A 20,806-nucleotide genomic window follows, 5' to 3' on the forward strand; every position below is an offset into this window, starting at 1 on the left:
TTGACTAGGGCGCTCTTGTTCCACATTTCTATTATCTTTTATCTATTTGAAGATATCACATAATTACTGTAAAATTAGCGGTATTTTAATTTCACCGGGATCAAGACTCTTAAGCAAAAACGGTAAGAAATCGCGTGAGATATTTGTCCGATATAGAGTTAGCAGGACAATAATAAGTTTCATCTCTGCATTTATTTCTTTATTCAAACTGGAAATGGTGGAAAACTGAACGCAACAGTTTCAACACTGAACGCAACAGTCCAAAAATTGTAACAAAGAGTAAGAATCTGTTTTTATACAGGGTGTTTCAAAACAGCAACAACAACGTTTGGGAGGTGATTCCTGACACCAAAATAAGACCCCAAAAAAAGTATAGACCAACCTGGGTGCATAAATGTTTTTTCGGAGTTATAGGCTGCCGGAAACATGAAAAATTCAACTTTAAAGGTCCATAGCTCCAATACTATAGGATCTACCGCCGTCGAGTCAAGACTTCACTTACGAACTAGCACGTGCCCTATCCAAATATCCATGTTTCAGAATCCTGCGGTACTTCCAAAACAATTTTTATGAAGGTAGTTGGTGAGTCCTTCAGATTGTATGCCCGTAGTCAAACTCCCACTATAAAAAATTGTTGCGTGAGTACCTTAGGATTCTGGAACATCGATATTTGGATAGACCACACATTAGTTCCTAAGTGAAGTCTTGACCGACTACGGTAGATCCAACAATTTGAGAGCTATGGACCTTTAAAGTTCATTTTCTCATAATTTCGGGCAGCCTATAACTCCGAAAGGAAGCATTTGAGCATCCAGGTTGGTCTATACTTTTTGTCTTATCTTGATGTCAGGGATCACCTTCCAAACGTTGTCGATGTTGTTTTGAAACACCCTGTATATGCACTGAGGGAAAAAAAAATCATATGTGACGTATTTAAAATTGTATGTTACATTTGTACATCCTGTAGTTTTTGGACTTAACTTACAGCAAACGTACAACTAAAAACGGATATTTTATAATACTTTCTGTATAAGTGTTCCATCTATACGTACTTTCTATATGAAACAATATAGGCGGTCAGGATCCCACATACAAATTTACGTATATAACATATGGCTGACGAAGGAAACATACATATATGTATATAATAAAAGGAAGACTGTTAGATTTCAGACATGCTGCAACGGCATGATGTAACATCTAAAGACAGTGCCTATGTAGCATACGGATAACGTATGTTCCGTACCGATTTCTGTAGTAAGCAAGAGGATTCCGTATATTTGTACAATATACCGCTGTCCGGAGAACGGATTTTTCTCAGTGTGGGTTCAGCAATGCATGGATAGGTTCTAAAATGAAATGAAATGAAATCTTTCAGTTTAACGTCCCACGATTATTTCCTTTTAAGGCTAAAGGAGACGATGATTAAGTCAAGTGAATAATGATGGAAAAATTAGTGGAATGAGAATGTGGAAGGAAACGGGAGTACCCCGAGAAAACCCATGAATACGATGTTGTCCACCAAATATTTACTTGGCTGGGGAATCGAACCAGGGACTCCTACGAACCAGAGGTAAACGCTCTACCACTGAGCCACCGTGCTTCCATATCAATATAAAAGGTCTGCTAATAATTGTCTGCCGTTTAATCTTATGTGCACTAGTTTCTGATCGGAATATCAAATAAAAAAGCCGTGTCCCTGAGCAAAAGTTGGACGAGCTGCAATTTGAGCTGCTTCCGCATCCTGTCCATTCACCAAATTTAGCTCTCTTGGTCTACCATCTCCCGAAACTCAAAACATTCCTGACAGGACGAAAATTTGAGTCAAATATAGGAGTCATACACGAAGGAAACGAGTATTTTGAAACGATCAAAGAAACTCCGGACCGCGATGGCTCAGTGGTAGAGCGTTTACCTCTGTTGTTTTTAGTCATTGGTTCGATTCCAGATCGCGCCAAGTGAGCTTAGTGGTGGACAAACACTGTGTGCACGGGTTTTCTAGGGGTTTTCCCGTTCCCTCCCACGTTCTTCATTCCATCATTTCATCTTATCATCACCATCTCCTTTAGCCTAGCCGGCAAAGCCGTTGGACGTAAAACTTAAAAATTTCATTTCATTTCATATTCGAAGAAACTCTATTCCGCGAAGGAATTCCAGAGCTGGAGGAATGTTCTGTCAAGTAAGTGCCCTGAACTTCGAAGGAACTATGCCGTAAAATAAAGTACGTTAAAAAGAATCTGAATTATTTTCCTTAATATAAAAAAATATTAGCTTATGAAACAACCCTCGTAAATAAATTCTCCATCACCCATCCATGAAGGATTTATGTTTTTCGAAACCACATTTACATTTAAAAAATCTCTAATAAGTTCTTTAATATGTTTAAATACAGAGCACCCAGGAGATTATTACATTTCGTGCACATAAGAGACATGTGCAATTCGTGAGAAAGTAATATTTTTTCCACAAATAGAGGCAAAAAATCTTCTTTCATGAAAAGTGAAACATGCATATGAACGGAAACAGACGCATACAGAATTCTGCCCCAAGGATCTATGTACTCCACATTGTCTATACATAGTTATTGGTAATAAATAGAAAGTGCTTGTAGTTTAAGATGCTCACATGAGAAATGCAATTTCTTGCTGTTATTATTACGAGAAAATATACATTCCCCTCGCACACCTTACTTCGCCTTGTAAAGTCAAGTCACGACATGTAATTTCATATACTTGTTCTCTTCTTTGAAATAAACGTATCACTCACTACCTTGCTGGTAGGCGGATTGGACCTTGTTTTTAAACGATTTTGTGTGATAACGATTCAACTGATTATCTGACCATGTAAAACTTTAAGCTGATTTCTCTCTCATTGACAGTGTTGCCTAGGGTGACCAGACATACTCTTTTTAAGAGTATTATACTCTTTTGGAGGTTCATATACTCTATACTCTTTTTTCTTCCCAAAAATATCGAATTATACTCTTTTATGGCATTTTCAATTTCATTTAACGTTTAATGCATTTTCCCATTGAAAATCGCATTTTTTTTCCTGTAAAAACTTGGACGTTGACAGCACTGTTTAGTACTTCGTAGTAGCAGACCCGCTGCACTGTGCTGCGTTTCTCGTCCTCGTTGCGTTGTAGGGTTGCCAGATTTTCTTTTTGCAAAAGAAAAAAAAAATATAACTAAACTGTTTTTATTAGTTAGTACTAAAACTATAGTAAAGACGGCAAAATTAAAGTGATAGATTTACCCAAACTTTTAACGTTTTAATTATTAAATTGTTAATTAAATTGAATGAGTACCTGGAATGATTTATATTTTCGGAATTTATATCTGGCATTCGTACAGTTCATGGCACAGGGTTTTGTTTCCCCTTCAAAGTGAATCAGTTTTTGGTAGTGCGAATCGCGCAGTGATTATTATTCTAATTAACGTGCGTACGTACACTCAATCAATTATGTTATTCGAGGATTGGAAGGATTTATTCTATTAACAATGTCGCGAGGAAAATGTCAGTATAATCAAGCGTTTGAAATAAGCTATCCTTGCATTAAAAGGGTCCGCAGTAACGATGTTTACAAAGCATAGTGCACGGTATGTAAGAAGGAGTTCTCTTAAAAAAAAAAAAAAATAATAATAATAAAGGTAAATATGATATAAACAACATATAAAATCTAAGTCGCACACTGAATGATAATCAACTTCCGAAGCAGTAAGTTGGATGGTTTTTTCACCACAGAATCTTCAGAAGAGCTAGATTTAATTCGACTAGAACTTGTGTGGTCATACCATAATGTTAAACATAACCACTCTTTTAGAAGCATGGACTGCACTAGCAAACTTTTGAAATCAACAGTGAATAAAAAATTTGCATGTGCGAGAACAAAAACGGAGGCTTTGTTAACAAATGTGGTGGGAGTGTGGTCAGAAAATATTTTAAGTAATAGTGTGTAAAAGGCTCCTTTCGTTGTTGTTGCTTGTGATGCTTCCAATCGTAAGGCAACCAAACTTATGCCTGTTTTAGTGCGGTACTGTGAAGTAGATACTGATATTAATGTAAAAACATGTCTTCTAGAAATTCATAGCATGTCAAATGAAACCTCGGAAACTGTGTCGAATGTATTAATGGGTACATTACGTCAGTTTTGTTTGGAAAATAAGTTCATCGGTTTTGTAGCTGATAATGCACCAGTAAATTTTGGAAGCATAGAAAATAAAACAGCAGGAAATGCGCATAGCGAACTAGAGTGCAGGTTGAAGAAAAATGTTTTGCCTATTGGGTGTGGGGCTCATATCCTTCACAATGGAAATTCTGTGGCGTGTTCGAGAGTAATACCGATCGATGTTTGGAATGGTTTTTAAAATATACAACCATTTCAGTATTTTTACTGTAAGGACGGAAAATTTGAAAAACTTTTGTGAGTTCATTGGCTGTCATTATGAGAGTCTTTTGTATCACTCAAAGACGAGATTCTTGTCTCTGCTTCCGTGTGTAGAAAAAATATACGTCAGTATGAACCACTTAAGGGGTACTTTTTGAGTGATGAAAATGCTCCAATAACTATAGTCAATTTCTTTCGAAACGAAACAAGTGAGTTGTGGCTGTATTTCCTGCATGCTCAACTAATTTTGTTCAGTGAAACAATTACAAAAATTGAAAGGAAGGATATAACAGCGACTGAAGTTTTTGTTGAATATTTTGAACTTCTGAGGAAATACAAAGATAGAATTGAACAAAACTTTTTTCCGTTTTCTGCTATAAATTTACTTACGAAACTTGTAAAAGAAGAGAATATAAAAGAGGAATATGCCTACTCAGTGTCAAGAAGGTTTTACTTTGAAGTGATAACAAACTTAAAGATGTGGTCACAACGTTTTTTCGGAGAGTAAACAAGATGAAATATTTACTACCTGACACATCAGTTATCTATGAAGAATTTCAGGAGTCGTTTGCATATTTCTATGAGCAGGTAAAACATGTAGACAGTTCGTTGGAATTCAGTGATAATGATATTTTCTACACTTACTGTGCAATATCCAGATGTGTTCAAGAACACCTTGAACAATGGGGAGAGAAAAGAGAGACAATGATGGGCAAATGGAAAATAGTGTACTAAGATTTAGTGCGGGCTGGGTCAAATTTAAAAGTGATTGTGCCACTCGTGGAATTCTTGTTTACTTTACCGGGCACTAATGTTGATTGTGAGAGGCTCTTTAATGCTATTAACACTTGCTGGAGCGAGGAAAAAAGTCAACTCACAGTGTCGACACTGGAACAAGTGATGAAAGTGAAGTTCAATGTAAGCATGACCTGTGAAGAGTTCAGACAACTCTTGACCTAATTGGATGACATTAACTTACTCAAGAAAGCAAGATCGTCGCAGAAGTATGAATGATGGTGAAGTATTTAACTCATTTGCATGCGCATTGGATAAAATACTGTAATTCATCTTGTCTTTATACTTACTGTCAATTTGTATTTTTGGATATTCTCTTTTGGGTTTAAAAAAATCTGGTCACCCTAGTGTTGCCAGATATGTTACAAATCATTTGCGCTGGGCGACATGCAAGTGTCTCACTTTGCATAGATAAAATTCTAGAGGGCCATCAGAAGTAATTGTTGAAAAATTACAATTTTTCTACACTTTCCGCATACATTTTCCGTATGGATATATGGCATGAAACTATTATACAAAAACACAAACCAAACTGTGCTGGGTGGCCACAAAAAGCACGAATGTTACCTAACCGAGTGAGGGCCGGGCACGCGCGATGGTTCGTCCGAAGGAAACAGGCGCGTCACCGAAAGTAAGCATACGAGAATAGTGAAAACAAATGGGTTCTGGCAATGATACGAGTTTCAATAACACTTGTCATAGTTTCATACTAGAAACGCTCCATTTGCAAACATAAAATATAGCTTCTGTACACTGTGCAGAAGTACATTGGCAGTGGAAAGTAGATCTAATACAGTTATCTTCCATATACAGTACATTCACTTATTTTATCAGTTGTAAAGCACTTGTAATGATTTTACACTTGTAACTTTACACTTGTAAATCTACAATACAGCTATATCACTTTGTATTTAATTGTGTAGCCTGCAGAAATTGGTCTTTTCATGCAGAATATTGAATTTCACTTGTACATTTTTCAAAATGTGTTGAGCCAAGTTACTGCATTCCAGTTTGGACCAGAATATGAGAAACTTCAATTAATAATAAGTCTTCGCATTAACAATTCTGTAAAATGTATCATTTTTGTCTTTAATAAATTAGATCGGCCCGCCTGAAGCATTTCTTTTTCCTTGGCCCTCTTCTAAACAAGTTTCCCCAACGCTTTTCTACTAAAAAACCTATTTTTCTCTTTCTATGGGAAAGGGAAATAGTTTACAAGTAGTGTACTAAAAAAGGTGAAAATTTACTCTGTGCCAAGGATGTTATAAAATAGAGGATCTGCCCATACAACAAAATCGCGAAGCCATACGTCACAGTTTCGCCACACCTACTCTGTCCGCTCCGCGCCACTAAGATCGCAATGTTTCGAGCCAACAAACATGACGGAAACGAGAGTAGCCAATCACACGTGCCGACTCAGATGATGCACAGTTGTTTTTTGGCTTCACTGAGTTCATAAGATGAAGATACGTAAGAGCAGATTCTCTATTTTACAACATCCTTGCTCTGTGCGCTATGAAAGAAAGAAAAGAAAAATGAAACAGTTTACATCAGTGTGAAACTTAAAAACGGAAATATGCAAAACATGTGACTCATGACTCACTTGCATATTTTTAAATCACGCTCGACCTCAGCCATAGGAACAAAATACGCGGTTCTGATTGGTTGAATTTATCTATTTCTCGCCACGCAGCATACATATAGCAAAAATCAAACTCCTCCTGCTGTCGGACCTCGTGGCCAAACGTGCTAGCGGAACGGGCTGATAAAAATAAACGCTTTTGAGTGGGTTCAAACCCGGCCCAGGGAAAGATTTTTTATTTTTTAAAAAATTTTCATAACACTTTTTTCATTAAAATAAGATGTAAATAATACTCAAAGAAAGAAGTATTTTACTTATGTTACGCCTGCAATTTTGCTATACGAATCCATAGTAAAAGTAGTAGTAGTAGGAGGAGGAGGAGGAGAAGAAGAGTAGTAGTAGTAGGAGGAGGAGGAGAAGAAGAGTAGTAGTAGTAGGAGGAGGAGGAGGAACGGATTAGAAGTCCCGCAGGGCTCATTTTAACCCCCATGATATAGAAACCTCAAATTTTCAATTTTCTTCTTCTTCAATTTCAACAAAGTGACAATTTTCACACAATACATACACCAGAAGCTTTGAACAATCGCAAACTGGAACCAATCGGAAACGTATTTAATTTACATGGCTAGGATCGAGCGGGAAAAAATACGTGACTCGTTTCAAAATTTAAAAAAACGATTAACTACTGTATCCCCGAGGGCCCGGACCAATTTTAGGAAATTTACCGGTTGAATTGGAGAATTTATTTTGGTTTGTGAAGAAGAGTGAGTGAAAATCAGGTGAGGGGAATAGTTGAAGTTAAGAAAGTGGTTGTAGTAGGCTGCTTTGGATGTTGTAAGCAGCTCTGCATGTGGAGGAGGAAGGGAGTATTTGGCGGAGATATACACTTGTTATAACTTAGTGGCGGGAAACGCTGTGTGGAAATGGTGAGTATTGTCAAGATTTTGACATATTGTGTTTGAGTTTTATACAATTATACAAAAATAACGAGGATCAGTTGTTGAAATTGTGGGAAACACACGGTGTACTCTTTACAAGTGGAGCATTACTAGTATGAAACCAGTCAAAACGCACATGTTTTCACTTCACTCGCTCATGCGCATATCCACTGCCACTGACGCCCCTGCTTCCTTAGAACGCACCCTGCGCTACCTTACAGGCCCACCAGTTTTGCCCTGCTCTGACTCGCTTAGATTGCCTTCATGCTTTTTAGTGACCATCTAGCACAGATTGATTTGTGTTTTTTGCATTGTAGTTTTTATTTTATATATCCGGACGCCGTATTTAGATGCAAATTTTATACTCAGCAATTTTATATTCCAAACTCTAAAGGTTTACAAGTCTTTGGTTTGAAGGTAACTGACTTGTAACTGAACATAATCTAGCCTAATGTAACGTAATGTAATCTAACCAAATGTAAGCAAATGTAGTAAGTTTTGGTATTTTTCTTTCGATTTTCGTGTGGTCCAAGGACACAGCCAAGGGCGCCGATATATATGAAGATTTTAAGACAAATTGCACTTAAATTATGCCAAATATTGTATATTAAAATATAGAATAGGGGGCTCACATGAGCTTTGGGGGCCCGGGCCCTCTCGGCCCCCCAGGATCGGCGCCATTGGACACATCGCAAATATCTTAAAAGTTATAAAATTAATAAAATAAAATTTTAAAAAAATAACGGAAGCCCTAAAACAAGGAGGGGAGATTCTACCGGGGGAGCGGAGTCCATTTTTACGCTACAGAGTAGTATGGGCCCCACTTCAGGACACTTTTTGGCCCCTGGGTCCCTGCCTCAGGACCCATGGTCCCTGGCCGGGGTCAATGACCGAGGGGTACATAGGACCACCCCCTCTAAATTTTGGCACGGGTACCATGGCCCACCCCCTAAATTTTGGCAGGGGTACATAGGACCACCACCCTTAAATTTTGGAAATTGCCAAATCTAAAAATTTGGTATGGTAGCCTAGGACCATAGTATGTACCTCTATCAGTATTGGGTGTCTATGTCGTTCCCTTTTATGGGTAAAAAATTACCAAAAATTCAAATTTCGGGGGTTTTTGACCTAATTTATTCCCTTTGATGAGGTGTTATTACCTTATATAGTTACATAGGCGTATACAGGGGTCCATTACCTTTCATAAGACATGGGTATATTGATGCACCCCTTGAAAAATTTGGGAGGGGTACCTTGGCCCACCCCTTAAATTTTGGAAATTGTCCAATTTCAACATTGTGTATTATAGTACAGGACCCTAATATATATTATGATAAATTTGGGTGGTCCACCTCATTCCCTTTTAGGGATACAAAACTGCCAAAAATATAAACGTAAGCAGTACGTTATACCACGTGTTTGGTTTTCGGCCTAATTTATGTGCTTGGATGGGGTCCTATTACCTTATATAGTTATATGATCATGTATAGGGGTATATTACCTATCATAAGACATAGATACATTTGTGCACCCCGGGAGGGGTACCTTGGCCCACCCCTTAAATTTTGGAAATTGCCCAATTTAAACATTTGGTATTATAGTACAAGACCCTAATATGTATTATGATAAATTTGGGTGGTCCACCTCGTTCCCTTCTAGGGGTACAAAATTGCCAAAAATATAAATATAAGCAATACGTTATACCACGTGTTTGGTTTTTGGTCGATTTTATTCCATTTGATGAGGTGTTATTACCTTATATGTTTACATGAGCGTATACAGGAGTCTATTACCTTTCATAAGACATGGGTACATTGATACACCCCAGGAGGGGTACCTTGGCCCAACCCTTTAATTTTGGAAATTGCTTAATTTCAACATGTGGTGTCATAGTACTGGATTCTAATATGTATCATGATAAATTTGGGTGGTCCACCTCGTTCCCTTTTAGGGGTACAAAATTGCCAAAATATAAACGTAAGCAATACGTTATACCACGTGTTTGATTTTGACCTAATTTATCTCCTTGATGAGGTCCTATTACATAATATAGTTATATGGTCATGTATAGGGGTCCATTCCCTATCATAAGACATAGGTACATTTGTGCACCCCGGGAGGGGTACAATGGCCCACCCCTTTAATTTGGAAATTGCTCAATTAAACATTTGGTATTACAGTATAGGACCCTAATATGGATCACTATAAATTTGGGTGGTCCACCTCGTTCCCTTTTAGGGGTACAAAATTGACAAAATATAAACGTAAGCATTACGTTGTACCACGTGTTTGGTTTTTGACCTAATTTATTCCTTTGGATGAGGTCCTATTACCTTATATGGTTATATGGTAATGTATAGGTGTTCATTCCCTATCATAAGACATAGGTACATTGATGCACCCCGGGAGGGGATTCGGTATCATAGTACATGCCTCAACATGTATCATGATAAATTTGGGTGGTCCACATCGTTCTCTTTTAGGGGTACAAAATTGCTAAAATATAAACATAAGCAATATGTTGTACCATGAGTTTGGTTTTTGGCCCAATTTCTCCCCTTTGATGAGGTTTTATTATCTTATATGGTTATATGGTCATGTATATAGGTTCATTTCCTATTATAAGATATGGGTACATTGATGCATCCTTTAAAAATTTGGGAGGGGTATCTTGGCTCATCCACTCGGTTTTAGAAATTGTTTAATATAAGCATTTGGTATCATAGTACAGGTCTTCAATATGTACCACTATAAATTTGGATGGTCCACATCGTTCCCTTTTCATAGGTAAAGAACTACCAAAAATCAAATTTCGGCGGTTATTGACCCCTATTTAGCACGTTATATGGGTATGTACAGAGGTTTATTACCTTTATATGTTTATGTTCCCTTTTAAATTTGGGAATTATCAAATAACAAAATTCGGTAAACGTTTTCTAGGACCCATTGTAGATGTTGATGTTCCTCTTATGGCCAAATATTCAAAATTTAAATGTTATTGACCGGCTTTATTATTGAATAAGTACAGGATTTATTACTTTTTCATAAGACACAGGTGTATTTGTGTACCAATCTTAAATTTTGGAAGGGGTACATTTCTTATTGTCGTATCAATAATTGGTAATTGTTCTTAAAATTGGATAGTATCTCATTCATTGGGTAAATCATTGTCAAATATGAGTATGATCACGTGATCGGTTATTGACCTATGATGGGATTAGGAGTCCAGGACATTGGTACATTGAAACTTTGTAGGATAATTTGAGAATTGTCAAATGAAATTACGTCATTGGTTTTGATTATTCCCGCCAAATATAAACGTAAGCAAGACGTTGTACCACGTGATTGTCCTTGATGAGGTAGTGTACAGGGATTCATTTCCTTTGTTGTGGTACTTCTTAAGTTTTAGTACACACACTTCTAGAAAAACAGTTGGTTCTACTCAGGTAAACAATTGACGGACATTATTGACCTTATTGAACATATAATGATATGATTAAGACTTAGGTATATCAAGAGAAGTATTCTTTAAATTTGGGAATGGTGATAAACAGAATTTTAACATAAGGTGCGAAATTTGAAACAATACATTGAACTTTAGTCACAGCTCATAGTCTAAGATCATTGCTGGTGATTGATTTGAAATCTGATAGCTAACCTTATTGAATCTTATGACTCATAGACGAAAGGCAATACATGCTACAACAGTTTGAAATTTAATCATAAGGTGATGTAATCTGACACTAGCAAAGTTATTGTTAATGCAATTTGATTGGATGATCACTATCTTTCCTGCAATCTGATTGGTTGATCACTATCTTTCGTGCAATCTGATTGGTTGATGATTTTCAAATCTTTGCTGTATTCAGTTTTAAGTTTTGTTTAACATTTAAAAATCTTGGTTTCGTTCAACATTTTGCACTCACTGATAAATATGATCAAAACCGTTTATTTGTTAATCGAATAGTTAAAAACCGGATAAAGTTTGACGGTTAACCGTGAAACGTAAAATTTTTAGTTTGAAATTTTTTTGCTTGAAACTTTTTGTTTGAAAATTCTTGCTTTCAAATTTTTGTTTGGATTTTTTGTTTCAAAATTTTGTTTGATTTTTTTTGACTTTTGTTTCAAAATTTTTTTTAAAAATTTTTCGTTTGAAATTTTTAAAATTTTTTTCGTTTCAAAATTTTGTTTAAAATTTTTGTTTGAAATTTTTCGTTTCCAAATTTTTTGTTTGAAATTTTTTGTTTCAAAGTTTTGTTTGAAATTTTTTTTCGTTTCAAAATTTTTGAATTTTTTTCGTTTGAAATTTTTTGTTTGAATTTTTTTTCGTTTCAAAATTTTGTTTCAAAGATTTTTGTTTGAAATTTTTGCTTCAAAGTTTGGTTTGACATTTTTAAAGTTTGTGCACTCATTAGTAAAGAACCGGAACTGTTTAGAACTAAAACCTCTGGCAACATTGTGGTGCAATAGTACACGTCAGAACATGATAATGCAACGTCATCAGTTTTGCATCATATATAAGTATCGTTCGAGTTAGTATTCATGATAACATCATCATGGCTACTTGTCTGCAATTTCTAAACACGCGTGATGTGATGAAATCATTTACCAAGATTACTGATTTACAACAGAATGTACCTTATAGAATCTTAGCTAGCCAAATGATCCCTACAAAGTTTGGATTAAGAATCGTAGTGAAGCTTGAAAATGATAAAAAATTTCAAACAAAACTTTGAAACAAAAAATTTCAAACAAAAAATTTGGAAACGAAAAATTTCAAACAAAAATTTTAAACAAAATTTTGAAACGAAAAAAATTTTAAAAATTTCAAACGAAAAATTTTTAAACAAAAAAATTTTGAAACAAAAGTTGTCAAAAAAAATTCAAACAAAATTTTGAAACAAAAAATCCAAACAAAAATTTGAAAGCAAGAATTTTCAAACAAAAAGTTTCAAGCAAAAAAATTTCAAACTAAAAATTTTACGTTTCACGGTTAACCGTCAAACTTTATCCGGTTTTTAACTATTCGATTAACAAATAAACGGTTTTGATCATATTTATCAGTGAGTGCAAAATGTTGAACGAAACCAAGATTTTTAAATGTTAAACAAAACTTAAAACTGAATACAGCAAAGATTTGAAAATCATCAACCAATCAGATTGCACGAAAGATAGTGATCAACCAATCAGATTGCAGGAAAGATAGTGATCATCCAATCAAATTGCATTAACAATAACTTTGCTAGTGTCAGATTACATCACCTTATGATTAAATTTCAAACTGTTGTAGCATGTATTGCCTTTCGTCTATGAGTCATAAGATTCAATAAGGTTAGCTATCAGATTTCAAATCAATCACCAGCAATGATCTTAGACTATGAGCTGTGACTAAAGTTCAATGTATTGTTTCAAATTTCGCACCTTATGTTAAAATTCTGTTTATCACCATTCCCAAATTTAAAGAATACTTCTCTTGATATACCTGTCTTAGAGTTAATCATATCATTATATGTTCAATAAGGTCAATAATGTCCGTCAATTGTTTACCTGAGTAGAACCAACTGTTTTCTAGAAGTGTGTGTACTCAAACTTAAGAAGTACCACAACAAAGGAAATGAATCTCTGTACACTACCTCATCAAGGACAATCACGTGGTACAACGTCTTGCTTACGTTTATATTTGGCGGGAATAATCAAAACCAATGACGTAATTTCATTTGACAATTCTCAAATTATCCTACAAAGTTTCAATGTACCAATGTCCTGGACTCCTAATCCCATCATAGGTCAATAACCGATCACGTGATCATACTCATATTTGACAATGATTTACCCAATGAATGAGATACTATCCAATTTTAAGAACAATTACCAATTATTGATACGACAATAAGGGAATGAGGTGGACCACCCAAATTTATCATAATACATATTAGGGTCCTGTACTATAATACCCAATGTTGAAATTGGACAATTTCCAAAATTTAAGGGGTGGGCCAAGGTACCCCTCCCAAATTTTTCAAGGGGTGCATCAATATACCCATGTCTTATGAAAGGTAATGGACCCCTGTATACGCCTATATAACTATATAAGGTAATAACACCTCATCAAAGGGGATAAATTAGGTCAAAAACCCCCGAAATTTGAATTTTTGGCAATTTTTTACCCATAAAAGGGAACGACATAGACACCCAATACTGATAGAGGTACATACTATGGTCCTAGGCTACCACACCAAATTTTTAGATTCGGCAATTTCCAAAATTTAAGGGTGGTGGTCCTATGTACCCCTGCCAAAATTTAGGGGGTGGGCCATGGTACCCCAAACTTTAAAAATGTCAAACCAAACTTTGAAACCCTCCCAAATTTTTAAAGGGTGCGTCAATGTACCCATGTCTTATGATAGGAAATGAACCTATATACATGACCATATAACCATATAAGGTAATAGAACCTCATCAAAGGGGAGAAATTGGACCAAAAACCAAACACATGGTACAACATATTGCTTATGTTTATATTTTAGGAATTTTTACCCATGAAAAAGAACAAGATGGACCACCCAAATTTATCATGATACATGTTGAGGCATGTACTATGATACCGAATGCTCAAATTGGAAAATTTCCAAAATTTAAGGGGGTAAGCCATGGTACCCCTTCCAAAAATTTAAAGGGTGCATCAATGTACCCATGTCTTATAATAGGAAATGGACCAATATATACATGACCATATAACCATATAAGGTAATAGGACCTCATCCAAGGGGATGAATTGAGCCAAAACCAAACACGTGGTTGTACTAAAATTTGGCAATTTCGTACCCATGAAACGAAACGAGGTGAACCACCAAAATTTATAGTAATTTATATTAGGGTCCTATACTATAATACCAAACATATAAAAGGGACAATTTCCAAAATTAAAGGGGTGGGTCAAAGTACCCCTCCCGGGTGCACAAATGTACCTATGTCTTATGATAGGAAATGAATCCCCATACGTGACCATATAACGTATAAGGTAATAGGACCTCATCCAATGGAATAGATTAGGTAAAAACGAAACACGTGGTACAACGTATTGCTTACGTTTATATTTTGGCAATTTTGTACCCCTAAAAGGGAACGAAGTTACAGTAATATATATTAGGGTCCTATACTATTATACCAAATGTTTAAATTGGGCAATTTCCAAAATTTAAGGGATGGGCCAAGGTACCCCTCCCGGGGTGCACAAATGTACTTATGTCTTATGAAAGGAAATAAACCCCTATACATAACCATATAACGATATAAGGTAATAGGACCTCATCCAAGGAGATAAATTAGGTCAAAAAACCAAACACGTGGTATAACGTATTGCTTACGTTTATATTTTGGCAATTTTGTACCCCTAAAAGGGAACGAGGTGGACCACCCAAATTTATCATAATACATGTTAGGGTCCAGTACTATAATACCAAATGTTGAAATTGAGCAATTTTCAAAATTTAAGGGTGGGCTAAGGTACCCCTCCCGGGGTGCACCAATATACCAATATCTTATGAAAGGGAATGGAACCCTGTATACGATCATATAACCATATAGGGTAATAACACCTCATCAAAGGGGAGAAATTAGGTCAAAAACCTCCGAAATTTGAATTTTGGCAATTTTTTACACATGAAAGGGAACGACATAGACACCCAATACTGATAGAGGTACATACTATGGTCCTAGGCTACCACACCCAATTTTTAGATTTGGCAATTTCCAAAATTTAAGGGGTGGGCCAAGGTACCCCTCCCAAATTTTTCAAGGGGTGCATTAATGTACCTATGTCTTATGAAAGGGAATGGACCCCTGTATACGCCCATATAACTATATAAGGTAATAGGACCTCATCGAAGGAGAAATTAGGCCGAAAACCAAACACGTGGTATAACGTATTGCTTACGTTTATATTTTTGGCAATTTTGTACCCCTAAAAGGGGACGAGGTGGACCACCCAAATTTATCATGATACATATTAGGGTCCTGTACTATAATACCCAATGTTTAAATTGGGCAATTTCCAAAATTTAGGTGGTGGGCCAAGGTACCCCTCCCAAATTTTTCAAGGGGTGCATCAATATACCCATGTCTTATGAAAGGGAATGAACCCCTGTATACGCCCATGTAACCATATAGGGTAATAACACCTCATCAAAGGGGATAAATTAGGTCAAAAACCTCCGAAATTTGAATTTTTGGCAATTTTTTACCCATAAAAGGGAACGACATAGACACCCAATACTGATAGAGGTACATACTGTGGTCCTAGGCTACCACACCCAATTTTTAGATTTGACAATTTCCAAAATTTAAGGGTGGTGGTCCTATGTACCCCTGCCAAAATTTAGGGGGTGGGCCATGGTACCCGTGCCAAAATTTAGAGGGGGTGGTCCTATGTACCCCTCGGTCATTGACCCCGGCCAGGGACCATGGGTCCTGAGGCAGGGACCCAGGGGCCAAAAAGTGTCCTGAAGTGGGGCCCATACTACTTACAGCCCAAAAGCATGTTCAACAAAGGAGAACAAATTATAACCACATGGGAACACGGACATTCAATCCAATGACAGCAACCTGGAAGATTATAAAATCTCATCTAGTAAGGCAACAATTCCCACTTTGATCTTAAATTTCCCACATGCTGTACTCGTAATTACAAAATTTTCAAATTATATACAGTAAAATATGAAAATGAAAACTAATGTATGTTATTTACTATTTTCCATAATTTGAGTGAATTATTCGTAAATTCCGATCTTTTAAATTGATAATAAGTATTGTTCTTAATTAAAATGAGGCTGTTGAAATTATTGATAAAAACAAACAAATTCTGTTGTGAGAATTTAGTATTTTCATCACGATTTTTGTGCCATAGTGTTCTACGAAATGTAGGCCGAATGAAACTAGTCAAACTTCATTCTTCAGTTATTCCATGTGGGATGTTTTAGAAATTGGCAGTTCCTCGTATGATAATTTACTTTCTTCCGTTCATGATTAAAAAAAAAAAAACTCCACAGTACAATTTATATTTTTTATTATTATTATTATTCGCAAGTTCCTGCATAAATCACTTTCACACTAAGATGCACTTTCAAATAACTAAATTTGTCAATTAGCACTAATTTCCCCTTTATTCAATCTTCTTTAGAATACTTCCCGCTCGCACATTTGCAGATCCCAAACGTTTCAGATATCCTATGATCTTATTGGCTGATACAGATAGGATATCACGAGTCATAACCTACATATAGCACAAAGTGAACGTCAAATGCTGTTGGCCCGCCTAACCGAGCGTGCTAGCACAACATTCTTGTAATAAAAATTGTTTTTGGCGTGAATTCAAACCCGGCCCAAAGAAAGTTTTTTCTATTTTTTAAATTTTTTATAACACTTAGTTCGTTAAAATAAGATTGAAAATAATACTCAAAAAAGTGATTTAACGATTATTTTTTAAAAAATTTTCATAACACTTTTTTCATTATAATTTGGTTGCAGTTTTATTATCAGATCTATAGTAAAAGTAATAATAATAATAATAATAATAATAATAATAATAATAATAATAATAATAATAATAATAATAATAATAATAATAATAATAGGAACGGGTTAGAAGCCCCGCAGGGTTGGTTGGATTCTGTTCTTGACATCAAACAGGCAAAATAAAGATTTGCTCGATTTTTTCTGTGCACTTTACATGACCAATTTAAAACAGCTGGCTAGGGTAGCGCGCAAAAATAATACAGAGTAGCGCGCGAATACTGAAACATCTGGGATCGGCAAAAATGCTTCCCGCTCATACAGAATTTTTTAGGCATTGATGAAATAAAAATACCGGAATGGAAAATCACATAGGTTATATATACTGCCAATTTTGACAAAAATTCCCTTTATCCCTATTCGAAAAATTACTGTCAAAATTTCCCCAAAATGGGATTTTTTCCACGAGTTGACACCACTGATTCAATTGTATACACAAGACAGAAAGAAAAATAATAATAATAATAATAATAATAATAAAACTTTTTCAACACATTTAACGCGTTATGCTAGCCACAAGACTAAAAATTGGGGAATAGAAACTCCATTACTGGCGATTTCGGACAATACAAGCACTAGCTCTATACACAAATGTGTCTTAAGAATAACTAGAAAGCACTTACTTTAGCAATCCGGTTTACGCAGTAACTGCCTTGTGAGAACATACGCAAAAAACTGCAAACAAAATTATTTTTTACAGGCTGTTTGTGCACGCGTCACTGAGCGCCATCTAGATTTATTTAGATGTTGAATTAGTGAAGTAAAATGACCTAAGCATTAATACCATGAAATTAGGGAAAGTGTTTCAATTTAGTTTTTGCTATTTCAAGTAGTAATGGATTATTTTGTTTATTGTTTTCTTGACTAATCTTTACGTAAGAAGCACAACATATAAAATGTATTATTATTGTCATTTAATAACTGGAGATAATTTAATATAAGCGTAAGATATGTAGTTAGTACAGAAGCAATTAAGTAGGATTATTGCATTACAAACCGATTTATTTTACAAGCAAATCGTGCTTAATGATAATTTCTTTTAGAAAAGGAAAGTATATCCACTAAAATACTTCAATATTATTAGCATTTAAACGAATATATATACACAGGGTGTTTCAAAAAGAACTTTACAACTTTAAAAACTCATATTGATTGATTTATTTAGCTTACAGACATAGATTTGGTGTCATTTTGTAGCAAAATACATCTAGTTTTGACTCACGTAGTACACTAGTACAGAAACAAGCCACCGCAAGCGCTAGCGGCAGTTGGAGCAAAGATGGCTGCCTTTATTGGTCCCGAGCGTGCTAGGTGTGTCTGGTTTGAAGAATCCCAACTCTGCGACAAATGCGCAACATGATTTTCGAACAAAGCAGTGGCGTATTTAGGGGGGCTTCCAGGCTTAAGGCCCCCCGAAATCTTGCTTACTAAAGTATATGAAATATCTTGCAGAATTTTCACATTTTCAGGCAAAGCCCCCCTCCCTGAAAGTTAGTAAAGCCCCCCCCCGAAATAAAATCGTAAATACGCCACCGGTACAAAGAATTGTAAAGATCCTCTCAGTAGGCTTACTATTTATCAGTGGTATAAGTGTTTTATTGAAACTGGATGTTCGGTAAGACAACAAATTTTCAGGTCGTCACTGTATGGCTGAAGACGTTGTAGATGCCACATCACCAATGGAAGCAACATTGTACCTCTTTAGGTATAAGGTAAAAAAGAACTTGTTATATTTTGCTACAAAATGACACCAAAACCATGTCTGTAAGCTAAATAAATAAATTAATATGAGTTTTCAAATGTGTACAGTACTTTTGGATACACCCTGTATATATCCAAAGATGGGACAAATACCGACGAACAGACCTCATTGAGCTGAACAAATAGGATCATCATTATCATCATAGGTATTTCGCCATTATATACTGGCACGCTACTTGCTGCAACTAAAAAGCTTCATGCTCCACGATCTTTAGCTAAACTCTTCCCGCCTTATGCAGAGTCGTTTCGACGTGTGATTAGCATCATACTAAAACACTGACTACTGCAGGACACTTATGTTAGTCGAGCTCTTTAGTATGGCACTAATCGCGCTTCAAAACGACTCTGCATAAGGCCCTTCGTCTTTATGTACTGTACGATTTCTCTGTTTTGATATCGTCCATTAATTGTAGTTTCCTACGTTCTCTCCCCCTCTTTCCTGCCACCATATCCTCTGGCACGTCCCTCATGATACGCGGTGGCTCAGTGGTAGAGCGTTCACCTCTGGAGCTTGGGGTCCCGGGTTCGATCCCAGCCCCCGCCGAGTGAACCTTGTGGTGGACAAACACCGTGTGCGTGGGTTTCCTCGGGGTTCTCCCGTTTCCTCCCACTTTCTTCATTCCATCATTTCATTCATTACTCATCATCACCGTCTCCTTTAGCCTAATCGGCATAAGCGTGGGACGTAAAACTCAAAGATTTCATTTCATTTTTTTTCAGTATTTTTGATGTCATGGCTACTAAATCAATACCAAGCATGGTGCAGCGAAATACGCCAGGGCTTGTGCAGGACTGACTGCAGAAGACAAACATGTTTTTCATATGTCCCACATCTTCCATGAATATCGGTGTAGTTTTATTTTCTTTCTTTCTTTCTTTCTTTTTTTTTTTTTTTAAATCACAGTACAGTGAGACTGTTCATCTCATGGACTAAAACTTTGGAACTTCATTTCAACTTTCGAGATAATCGTTTTTACATTTTATATTTTTATCTTCATCTTGCACTTTGGTTATCTTATTTTTTTGCTTCAGACATGTTGCGTAGTAATATTTGAGTTCGTATAATACAGATTATGTAAGAAGTTGCAAGATTTTTTTTTTACAGGTTTCTAGTAGTATTCCAGATTTGGCGTAATCACCTGCACGTGTTGGTAAATACGCCACTTCATAACACTTTTTTTTTCTTTTATCTTGGGTATAACATAGAAGTGAGTCACATCATTGCCACATTTTTTTTCTACACGCGGAAAAGCTTACTCTGCAACGCACATATCTTGTTCTTTGTGTTTCATGAACATTAAGGCCATAAAAAATCAAACACCCTTAACATGGCGTATTCACCTGCACCTACCTTATAAATTCTCTCTCTCTCTTCCGTAGCCAGCCTAAAAATGTAGGGGAGCCCAATCCAACCATATTATAGTTCATTTGCAAGCCTACCGTGAAAATTTTAAGGGGACCCGGCCCCCTAGACCCTCGTGTGGATACGGGCATATACAGTGAAACCTGTCTATGTTGGCAACCATCGGTTCAAACGATAAGCGGCCAACTTAGACAGGTGGCCAACTTACAGAAAATAGGTGTGATTTGTGTATTTTTAAAATAGGATTTCTAGAATAACTTGCTTGTAAAATTTTAATAAGCAGTGGCACGACAGCTACTTGTATATAGAGTAATCATAAAAATATACAGTACTAGAAAATATTACTATAGTATGTTTAATATATGCGCATACCTTTCTCTTCCTGAAAACTAGTCCGGTACATTGGATTA

The 20,806-nt window shown here is 36.0% G+C and overlaps 1 protein-coding gene across 4 annotated transcripts in view; it reads right to left on the bottom strand.

Moving 5' to 3' along the window:
- The window catches only part of ZnT77C (Zinc transporter 77C), a 389,840-nt gene that overhangs the window by 233,542 nt on the left and 135,492 nt on the right, over positions 1–20,806 (bottom strand). The window lies entirely within an intron of this gene.

This window comes from Thermobia domestica, chromosome 14 (assembly GCF_964235325.1).
Source record: "Thermobia domestica chromosome 14, izTheDome1.hap1.1, whole genome shotgun sequence".
In the NCBI taxonomy this organism is placed as follows: domain Eukaryota; kingdom Metazoa; phylum Arthropoda; class Insecta; order Zygentoma; family Lepismatidae; genus Thermobia; species Thermobia domestica.